General features: G+C 42.9%; 1 long non-coding RNA gene across 1 annotated transcript; it reads right to left on the reverse strand.

The window, feature by feature from the left end:
* Nucleotides 1-8,660: 8,660 nt before the first annotated feature.
* Nucleotides 8,661-11,483, reverse strand: LOC132542968 (uncharacterized). The gene is made up of 2 exons (XR_009553938.1): nt 10,736-11,483; nt 8,661-10,125 (listed from the first exon to the last, which is right to left on the reverse strand). It is a non-coding gene; the product is annotated as an uncharacterized LOC132542968 (long non-coding RNA).
* Between the last annotated feature and the right edge of the window lie 509 nt (nt 11,484-11,992).

Genomic DNA, 11,992 nt, shown 5'->3' on the forward strand with positions numbered 1-11,992 from the left:
TGCTTTAAAAGTCTGTCTTTTTATTGCTTTGTATTATCTCTGCAAGATGTCTTCCTTTCAGGTTCAAGCAAAGAATTCAGCTGTTGCTGCTACTTTCAGAAAGTTAACTGATCTCTTATTCGATTCACTGCACAATCCTGGTTTCTGGAAAGCACTGTTCTGATCTGAGAAAAAAAAAAATCGAAATCAAAATATTTAAAATTCAATTTGAAACTGTGGTATGGTATAATTGATGCAATGTAGGACTATATACTTAGAGACACGACTTAACGCGTGCGATCTGCTGGTATTGATTGAAGTTTTCTCAGCAATGGGCATGCAGACTATTGCATTCCTTCTACAGAGCAATTTAGAAAAACCCTATCAAGGAGCTGAAGACTGGCCATGACCCTTAATCTCATAGCTTCCCTCTGGCACATTGAATCTGAGGAACTGTTCAGACGCAAAGGCTAAAATCAGGTGCAAGATGATTCCTCGCAGCAGTGTTTGCATTTGCCAGTGCAAAACGGAAACAACAGCGAATTACATGCTTACATCCTGTTTCAACCAACCAAATATTTGGTTGTTTAAATAAATGTTTAAAGGGCTGGATGGTGGCGCACCTGGTTGAGCGCACATACTATAATACACAAGGATGCAGGTTTGAGCCCCTGGTCCCCACCTGCAGGGGGAAAGCTTTACGAGTGGTGAAGCAGGGCTGCAGGTATCTCTCTGTCCCTCCTTCTCTCTCTCTGTCTCCCCCTTTCCCTCTCAATTTCTGACTGTCTCTATCCAATAAATAAATATTTAATATCCTTCCCCCAACATGGCTATGGGGGAAGGGTGGGGAAGGGACATAACATAGGATCTTAAACTATAGATAATAAAATTCTATTTTTTTAAAAAAAATTATTATATTTATTTATTTATTGGATAGAGACAGCCAGAAATTGAGAGGGAAGGGGGGAGACAGAGAGGAAGAGAGACAGAGAGACACCTGTAGCCCTGCTTCACCACTTGTGAAGCTTCCCCCCTGCGGGTGGGAACTGGGGGCTTGAACCTGGGTCCTTGCACACTGTAGTGTGAGCACTTAAGCAGGTGCACCACCACCTGGCCCCCAATTCTATTTTTTCAATAAATACTTTCCACCTATTCTTCCTATCTTTCTATCTAGTTTCCTACCATCCATCAGTCCTTTATTTTTTTCAGTCTACCCAAAGGATATATTGCCTCAAAAAAAAAAAAACAACTGTCAATACAACTTTTCTAAAAAAAATTTTATTTATGAAAAGGAAACACTGACAAAACCATAGGATAAAAAACATTTAATTGTAAATTATTAATCAACATCAGAATATCGGCCTCATGTGTGCTTTTCACTGTTTCTTTATTCTTTTTTATATTTATTTATTTATTCCCTTTTGTTGCCCTTGTTGTTTTATTGTTGTTATTGATGTCGTCATTGGATAGAACAGAGATAAATGGAGAGAGGAGAGGAAGACAGAGAGGGGGGAGGAGAGAAAAACAGACATCTGCAGACCTGCTTCACTACCTGCGAAGTGACTCTGCAGGTGGGGAGCCAGGGGATTGAACTGGGAACCTTAAGCTGGTCCTTGTGCTTTGCGCCACGTGCGCTTAACCCGCTGCGCTACCACCCAACTCCCTGTTTCTTTATTCTTTTTTACAGAAGCCAGACCTTCCACCTTCTGCATCCCACAATGATCCTGTGTCCATGCTCCCAGAGGGATAAAGAATAGGAAAGCTTCCAGTGGAGGGGATGGGACATGGAACTCTGGTGGTAGGAATTGAATTGTATGGAATCGTACCCTTCTTATCCTACAGTCTTGTCAGTCATTATTAAATCAATTTTTTAAAAAGGAAAATGAATAAATAAAAACTTCTGGCAGCTTTTTGCTTGGGGTTTCCACAAACTCAGCAGTTTTATTAAGTAGATAAAAACCACAGGGGGAAAATAGGAGAAAAGGGCTAGATAGACACGTGGCAGAAGCCACTAGTTTAACTTGGATCACCAGCATTCAGCTTCAACATGTGCAGGTCCTGGAAGAACAGTATCCAGCCAGTCCAGGGAGGCAGGAGCAGGTCCTGAAAGAACAGTATCCAGCCAGTCCAGGGAGGCAGGAGCAGGTCCTGAAAGAACAGTATCCAGCCAGTCCAGGGAGGCAGGAGCAGGAAGGAGGGAAGAGAAGAAAGGCCAGGTGGCCGGGCTCCTGTCAGACTCTCGTTCAAATAATCTCTCATTCCCACAGTCCCTGGTTTGTTTGCTTACATCTGTCCTATGCTCTTTTTTTTTTTTTTTTCTAATTTTTTATTAGTGATTTAATGATTGACAAGATTATAAGACAATAGGTGTACAATTCCACACAGTTCCCACCACTGGAGTTCCATGTCCCATGCCTTCCATTGGAAGCTTCCCTATTCTTTATTCCTCTGGGAGGATGAACCCAAGTTCTTTTTGGGGTGCAGAAGGTGGAAGGTCTGGCTTCTGTAATGGCTTCTGTCCTATGTTCTTGACATGAGGCTGATGCTAGCCATATGCTAATTATGTTCATGTCCCATAATTCCTTTTGCTCACCATAAGTGAAACTGTTGCCAACACCCCAGTGCCACAGATGACTCAGTGGTGCTCTGATCTTTTGCCCTCCTTCTCTTTCTCTGTCTCACAAGATAAATACATCTTTAGAAAGAAAAAAAAAATCACGGGAGTGGGGTGGTAGCGCAGCGGGTTAAGAGCAGGTGGCGCAAAGCACAAGGACCAGAGTAAGGATCCCGCTTCGAGCCCCTGGCTCCCCACCTGCAGGGGTGGAGGGGTCTCTTCACAGGCAGTAAAGCAGGTCTGCAGGTGTCTTTCTCTCCCCCTCTCTGTCTTCACCTCTTCTCTCCATTTCTCTCTGTCCTATCCAACAACGACATAAATAACAACAACAATAATAACTACAACAATAAAAAACAAGGGCAACAAAAGGGAAAATACATTTTAAAAAATCACGTGGGGGCTGGGTGGTGGTGCAGCTGGCTGAGAGCACACATCACAGTCTGCAAGGACCCAGGGAGAGAGAGAGCTTCACAAGTGGTGAAACAGTGCTGCAGGTCTCTCCGTCTCTCTCTCTCTCTGTCTCTCTCTCTCTCTCTCTCTTCCCTTACAATTCCTGTCTCTATCCAATAGATCAAATCCATGGGGTTTACAGTCAACAATGCTTATACACCTTTCCATATTTGGCAGCTTCTCTCTTCCCTGGTCCAGCTCTGTAGCCCTTTTTCTAGCCATGTATCATCTCCCCAGACAATAACTTGGGTCCACCTGTATATCAAATGTCAGGCTAAAAAAAATAATAAAAATCATGGGCCCTTTTGAATATAACTAAAATACGCCTACTAGCTATCTTCCAGAGACCCCCCAAATCTTCAAATCTTCATCTGCAATATTTCAGTCTTTAGAAAGTTCATGATCAGTCAGCAATTTATATGGCTATATATGTTAACACTTTTTCAGCCACCAGATTCCCGATGCTACCATGATGCCGACTGGACTTCCCTGGGCAGATGACCACACCAATGTGTTGTGGAGCCCTGCGTCCCCAGAACCCTGCCCCCCCCTAGGGAAAGAGAGAGGCAGACTGGGAGTATGGATTGACCTGTCAATGCCCACGTTCAGTGGGGAAGCAATTACAGAAGCCAGACCTTCCACCTTCTGCACCCCATAATGATCCTGGGTCCATGCTCCCAGAGGGATAAAGAATAAGACAGCTATCAGGGGAGGGGATGGGATACAGAGTTCTGGTGGTGGGAATTGTACCCCTCTTACCCTATGGTCTTGTCAGTGTTTCCATTTTATAAATAAATAAATAATAAATTAAAAAATATATAAATTTATTAAAAAAATTTAAAAACAGACAGAAAACAATGTGCTACAGCAACTCTAGCAGCTATTGGCCGGGGCTCATCTGACCAGTTCTATTCCCCAAACTTGAAGAGCAGAAGTGCTGAGAATAAGGGCTTTGGCATCAGATAGCGATGAGTCTGAGTCTGCCGCTTGGACCATTAAGGTAACGAACTACTGTCCATTTTTCTCCTCTGTAGAAGTCACTTCAGATTGTAGAATCATACACAGTTAAATTTTGGTTCCATTCTTTAAGTTTCCTGGCTATGTTATCAAAAATATCTTCCTATCACTGTTTTTAAAAGGGTTTTATTTACTAACTGAAGAAAGAAAGTGGGGGGGGGGCAGGATGGGGACAGGACCAGGGCGTGATTCTGACACTTGGGATGCTGGAGATTAAATTTGGAGTCCCATCCTTCCAAGTTCAATGCCCCACTCACTGCACCACCTTCTGGGCCTGTCAGGAGGTTAGACTGTATAATGTTTATGCGTTTGTCTTTCTCTCTGCTGCCACCTCACATGATCCGAGGACCAGGACTCAGTGCTGAATCAGATGCAAGTAATTATAACACTGGGTACACAGTTCCCAGTCACACAGAATAGAGATGATGCTTCATAAATCGGACATAATTTTCCTGCACTCCAGCATTTAAATTCCCAGTGTACCTGCTATGGATCTTGATTTTTTTGCTTTCCTGTATTTGTTTGTTTTCTCTGTGTGTCTGTGTGTTTGTTTTTGGCTAGAGACAGAAATTGAAAGGGAAAGGACAATAGAAAGGGAGAGAGTGTGAGAGGTGGAGGCCAGGGGCTTGAACTTGGGTCTTCGTGCACTATAATGGGAGTTCTCAAACAGGTAAGCCACTACCCACCCGCCCCCCACCGTTTCTGGATTTTTTTTTTTAAAAAGTTAAACCTATTAACATTAGTGTTAATGTCTTTTACCACCCTGTAGGCTGCCTCTGTCCTTTTAGCTCCAAGCCCAGACACTTCCCTTCTGGTAGCCTCATTTTTATTGTCAATACCCACAGTTTATTTTTATTTTATTCTATTTATTTGGGGCTTCCCCCATATTGCACACATAGGTGAAATCATCCAATATTTGTTCTTCTTTTCCTCCTGTTTTTAATGTTTTAGTGTCTTTATTTATTGGACATAGACAGTCAGAAATCAAGGGGAAATGGGAGATAGAGAGGGAGAGAGACAGAGACACCTGCAGCCCTGCTTCACCTCTTGCAATGCTTTCCACCCCTGCAGGTGGGGACTGGGGCTTCAAACCCAGGTCCTCGTGCACTGCAATACGTGCGCTCAGCCAGGTGCGCCTCCACCCCCACATAGCCAGCCTGATAGCATGACCTACTTCACATTTACATCACACCAGGAACAAATGTTTTTCACAACATTCAGTTCCAGGAAAGAACTCGCTGATAAGAGAACTGCAATTTCAAGTTCTCTCTCCCGGATTCTCTCTCTGTGTGTATGATAGCCATGCAGAGGCTGTATGGGCTTTCAGGAGGAGAAGACGAGAGTACACACATTAATCCTGCAGGCTGGTCACCTCCCACCCTCCTGTATGGCGTTCTGGGGACGTGTTTATCCTGCAAATATCAGATCCCCAGGAGTCTAGCTGCAGTGGAGGCTGGGTGGAAGACCTTTTGCATTAGCCATGGAATAAGTACATACGGGCGGGTGAGGGGAGGAAGCTTTCAACCAGTACAACTAGGCAGATGCGAACTTAGTATCTGCAAGCATTTTGCATAATGCTCCCATAGGTATTATTATTATTATTTTATTTCTTCAACTCAAAACATCTTGAGGGAAAAAAAAGGCGAGACAGTGTACAATAAAAGAGACACATAGAGGGTCGGGCAGTGGCGCAGCGGGTTAAGCGCAGGTGGCGCAAAGCGCAGGGACCGGGGTAAGTATCCTGGTTCGAGCCCCTGGCTCCCCACCTGCAGGGGAGTCGCTTCACAGGCGGTGAAGCAGGTCTGCAGGTGTCTATCTTTCTCTCCCCCTCCTCTCTCCATTTCTCTCTGTCCTATCCAACAACGAACAACATCAACAATGGTGATAATAATAACCACAACAAGGCTACAGCAAGGGCAACAAAAAGGGGGAAAAAAGGCCTCCAGGAGCGGTGGATTCATGGTGCAGGCACCGAGCCCAGAAAAAACCCTGGAGTGAAATAAAAATAAAAATAAAAAAATAAAAGAGACACATAGCTACTTTTGTGACCCTGAGTTCCTCATGCTGACATCAGAAGAATATGGATGAGAGAATTCCAGTCCCAGACCTTTGTTACCTACTTAATTGTCTTGAGTTTTTTCTGTTCTTTGTCCAGCTGCTAGATACACAACTCATTTATAGCTCTTTCTTGAAATATTTATTTATTTATTTTTCATACAGACAGAGGGAAATTGAAAGGGGGGGAAGGTGAGACAGAGAGATACCTACAGCACAGTTTCACAGCTTGTGAAGCTTCCTCCAGTAGGTGGGGACCTGCGACTTGAACCCCAGTCCTTGCACACTGTGATGTGTGTGCTCAACCAGGTTCACCACTGTTTTTTTTTTTTTTTTTTTTAGTGGGATTACACTGATACTGAATAACATTGAAAAAGCACTGGGGTTGTTATCATGAAAAAATGTATGTTCTAGTTTCCACTTTGCCCTGTTCTACTGAAACTCATAAGACAATGATCTTTTTCTTTTTTCTTTGCTTTTTAAAAATTATGGAAGTGATACATTTACATGACAACAGAGTTAAAATTGTATTGAACATTATACAATAGAAAGTAGATTGTCCTCCCTACCCCCCCCTGTGCTAGTTACCCCTGCTTCAGAGTCAAAGTCTAGCAATGATTATTTGAAATCCCCTTCTAGACAAGTTCTCTATTATGCTTATACAATTATCTCTCTCTCTCTCCCTTTCTCTCTCTCTCTGTAATCCTCAACTGCAAGAGAATTTTAAAAAATCTTGGGGATTTTTTTTGTGTTGGTTTACACTACTTTATTATTCTAATATTACTGAGCCTGATTTGATAGTCATCTAAGTAATTTCCAGTCTTCTGTTAATTATAACAGTAAGAAATATTCATGAATTGCTTATAATGTGCCAGGCACTATTCACATACTTCATATTTATTAGCACATTGACTACAATCATCCTGGATACAAGCTAATATTCTCCCCATTAGGTTATAAATATGCATAGATTATATATTATATGTTTCTATGTTTACATTTTTTTTGCCCCCAGGGTTATTGCTGGGGCTCAGTACCTGCACCATGAATCTACTGTACCTGGAGGCCTTCCCCCCTTTTGTTGGCCTTGTTGTGGTTATAATTATTGTTGTTGATGTTGCTCGTTGTTGGATAGGACAGAGAGAAATGGAGAGAGGAGGGGAAGACAGAGAGAGGGAGAGAAAGATAGACACCTGCAGACCTGTTTCACCTGTGAAGCAACTCCCCTGCAGGTGGGGAGCCGGGAGCTCGAACCGGGATCCTTATGCCGCTCCTTGCACTTTGCACCAAGTGCGCTTAACCCGCTGTGCTACTGCTCGGCCCCCTCTATGTTTACATTTTAAATTTAAGGGAAACCATGCCTAGAGAACTATATCATTTGCCTCTCAGGCTCATGATAAATGGCAAAGATGAGATTCACAATCAGAGAGATGCAGTAGTAGGCATTTTAATCTGCATAGGTTTGAACAGTTGTTAGAATAAGTGGTAAATGCTAAGAAAATCAAACTGTTTTTGAAAGGTCAATATGATCCTACTATCACATTCTGCTATAAATTTTCTTCTTATTATTATTTTACTGATTTCCTTTGTTATGAATATCTTCTCCCTCTGGACCATCATGAGGGTTTCACCACTCAAAATTGACTTTTCAAAAAGAGAGAGAGTTACAGATACAGATAGAGACAGAGATGAAAAGACACTACAGATCATCCTTCAGTATGGAAGAGGTTTCACTTGAACCTGGCTTGTAGAAATAGCAAAGAAGGGTGGGTGGTCCAGGAGGTGGCTCAGTGAATAAAGCATTGGACTCTCAAGCATGAGGTCCTGAGTTCAGTCTCCGCCAGCACATGTACCAAAGTGATGTCTGGTTCTCTCTCCTTCTATCTTCATGAATAAATAAAATCTTTAAAAAAAAAAAAGAAATAGCAAAAAGGGTATATTATCCAGGTTAACTATCCTGGTAGTTCAGATTATGAGATTTTTTTTTTCCTATGAAATTCTGTTTTATTTAGTTATTATTATTACTTTTACCAGAGCACTACTTAGCTCTGACTTATGGTGGGGAATTGAACCTTGGACTTTGGAGCCTCAGGAATGAGAATCTCTTTGCATAACCATAATGCTATCTACACCTACCCCCTATGAAATTTTATATACCAACCCTTCACCACTCCAGTTGGTCAGTTTTCAGAGGGAAGGTGTGTACATGTATAAATGACTTTCTTTTTTAAAAGTGTATTTACTATTGGACTTGAGACAGAGAGAAATTGAGAGGGGAGGGGAAGATAGACAGGGAGAGAGACAAAAAGATGCCTACAGAGCTGTTTCACCACTCTTGAAAGCTTTTCCCTTGTAAATGGGGACCAGGAGCTTGAACCTGGGTCCTTGAACAATGTAATGTGAGCGTTTAGCCAGGTATGCCAGCACCGCCCCCTCATGTATAAATTTCTCATTAGATACCTTCATCAGATATGGTAAAACAATTGTAATTTAAATGGGTAATGTTTTCATTGTCCAGTGAGAAAAAGAAACTCATTGAAATTGATTTGCATGCGGAAAAAATTTTATTAAGTGGTAGAATGGATACACTTTTAAAAACTGCTATGTAGGATACTAAACATTTAGAAGAAACAACTTAGAAAATAACTATCACATATTCAGTAATCACATTTCACTTTTCCAGATAGCCACACTGCCATTCTCAATGCTTAACTATAGAATATGCATCTATTGATCTTGTTCATTTCACAGTAATTGGTCAAAGCTTTGGCTGCAAAAACACACATGTTAACAATTAAACACACAAAAGATCTGATCAGATACTCACAGGACATGAAATATTTCCCAGTAACACATTTATTATCAGGGTTACAGAAAATTCAGTACCAGAGCCCCTCTTTCCATTTACTTTAATTTACTTTGCTTTCTTTCTCAAACATTATGACCCAGGTCATAGTCTTTTAAAATTTTATGTGTTGATTCCCGAGGGAGAAAAAAGACACAATGACAACAGCCACAACAGTACGACTGGGGCAAGGGATTGGGCTCAAGATTTCATGCTTGTAAGTCCAACACTTTAAACACTGTGCCATCTCCTGGATCACAAAATTGTTACAAAAATCGTTTTACTTTTTTCCTTTCCTTTTCTTCTCTTCTTTGAATCAATGTCAACTTAAAGATTAAAGCTATCTTGTCAGGGGAAGAGAAAAGCTTTTGACTCTCAAGGGACACTTACACGAATGTCTAGTTGTTGTAACATAAACCACGACACACGTAGGGGTCATAAGCTTGTGTAAATGTGCGCACATGCGGTAGGGAAATCTTTCTAATCTCCGGCAGCTCTGGGGGCCACACAGGATGGTGCATTTTATGAGCAACTTTTACCAAGCTTTGGCCATCTGGGATTTCTTCTAGGGAGCCCGGAGGCATGTGGACTTCTGGCCACACCACAACATGTGAAACAGCAGATGTACTTTGACATCTGTCTTGGGAAGAGGGAGGCCTGCGAGAGAGTGTGACTGCGGCTGGATAGATCAGGAGTGCAGCCCTTAGCCACGGCTTCTCCCCTGAGGATGGGTGCTTTTCTTTCTCAGCACCAGGACAGGCATATAACCTTTGCTTTCATAGAAGCGCTCACAGAAGCATTTCAGTTCCTCCAAGGCTTCCTTTCTGATGAGGAAATAAACCAGGTAAGTGGTCTCCCTGTCCACGGTGCCTCCCTGCTGGTGTCGGGGACCCTCATTGTGGTTGGCATGATTCTGTTCACCCACGTGGTGATGATGGTGGTGCAACCTGTCACGCAGCCATCTCTGCAGGAGAGCACATCTGCCCAAGGCAGCGTCGCCAATGAATTCTGGGCAGTTTCCGCAGCTCCTCGCTGCCCTCGTGAAGTTGCGGGTGACCCACAGAGCGGGCAGAGTTGTCAGGCATCTCATCAGCTGCTTTCTGAAACTGGACCATGAGTTGCCCATAGTGGGGAAGTATTTTCTCCGATCCTGGAGCAGGGGGAGCTGAAGAAGGAAAGGAAAGGAAAGGGGAGCGAAGAGTGGTGGGGGTGGGGGTGGGGGTGGCGGTAGGCGCAGGGTTCTAATCTGAAACATTCTCAAAACCAAACAGAAAGAAAGAAGAAAAAAAAATGTGCATTTGAGCATCTAACCCTGGGGCCTCTGGGGGAAAAGTCCGCCCTGAGATGAAAAGCAGGAAACCCAGAAAAAAAGAGCCTGTTTATGAGAGAAAGAAAACATACTCATCTGAATTCAGCTTTTAATAACCATGTCAATAACATTTTCAAACAATTAACCAAAATTTCCTCCACAATCAAGCCGCCAGTTGCACTCCTCCAATATTAAAATATATTGAAAGCTAAAATAAAAAATAAACATCTAGGGCAAAGGTTCTATGGCTTTATCGGCGCTGCAAGGAAATGCATACTTTCCATCTCAGACGAGATTGCAAAAGAGAGAGAGAGACCTGTTGCAGGGAAGGACGAATAAATGCCAGCTGCTCATACAAACGAATTTACCCACAGCCATTATTCATACAGACTTCCAATCCAATGGGCTCAAACCCGCTCAACCCCCTCACCCAAAAAAAAAAAAAAAAAAAAAGGACGGCTTTTACCTTTCTCCAAAGTGGAGTTTGAGCTGCAAATGGCCAATCTTCCTGAGCAGAGAGGGGCTCTGGCGTTACACATGCGCAGTAGAGGGGGGAAGGAACCTGCAAGCAGGTTGCTGGGAGCTCTGAGCTGGGTCTTAGCGCCAGACCCACACAGCACCTGGAAAGAAGGTTGAAAGGAGAGAGAGAAAAAAAAAATTTTTTTTTCTCCGCTGTCCTTGGAATCTGCATGTGTGAATTCAACCAATATAATAAATAATAGCTTTAAATAATAGCGTGTGCACACATGAAGCATTGCACTGTATTAGCCGTTAGAAGTGACCGCATGCTGACATATAGATTACATGAAAATACTACATCAGACCATAATGCCGCCCACACCACTGGGGCCCTGTGGTGAAGCTGCCATGGTTAGGCGGGGTTAGGGCTGGATCAAGCTCACACTTGACCAGCTGTAAGGATCTGGGTTCAAGTTGTTGGCTACCAGACAGAGGCGCCCCTCAAAGAGATGCTGTTTCTGTTTACAGTACATACTAAATGCTGCCTGGATGTTTTTTTTTTTCTGTCTGCAATTTTTTTTCTTTTTTTAATTTATTTTTTATTTTTTTATTTAAGAAAGGAGACATTAACAAAACCATAGAATAAGAGGGGTACAATTCCGCACAATTCCCATAACTCGATCTCCATATCCCATCCCCTCCCCTGATAGCCTTCCCATTCTCTATCTCTCTGGGAGTATGGATCCAGGGTCGTTGTGGGTTGCAGAGAGTGGAAGGTCTGGCTTCTGTAATTGCTTCCCCACTGTACATGGGCATTGACAGGTGGATCCATATTCCCAGTCTGCCTCTCTCTTTCCCTAGTGGGGTGGGGCTCTGGGGAGTCGGAGCTCCAGGATACATTGATGGGGTCGTCTGTCCAGGAAAGTCTGGTCAGCATCTTGCTGGCATCCGGAACCTGGTGGCTGAAAAGAGAGTTAACATACAAAGCCAAACAAATTGTTGAACAATCACGGACCTAAAGACTGGAATAGTGCAGATGAAGTGTTGGGGGTATTCCCTGCATGCTCTTGTGTACATATATTTTTCCCCTAGTTTATGGGCACGTGTGAACCTATGCTCTATCTCAGGGACCTGGATTATATCTAGGTTTGGGGACTTTATTGGGGAGTGGAACACCTGGAATGGAATTAGAGAATGCTATAAAAGGAAAGGTCTCACCCGAGTGATGAAGCTGAAGGGTTGTCATTCCACACCTGAAGTCTCT

The sequence above is a fragment of the Erinaceus europaeus genome, chromosome 13 (assembly GCF_950295315.1).
Source record: "Erinaceus europaeus chromosome 13, mEriEur2.1, whole genome shotgun sequence".
Taxonomy (NCBI): Eukaryota; Metazoa; Chordata; class Mammalia; order Eulipotyphla; family Erinaceidae; genus Erinaceus; species Erinaceus europaeus.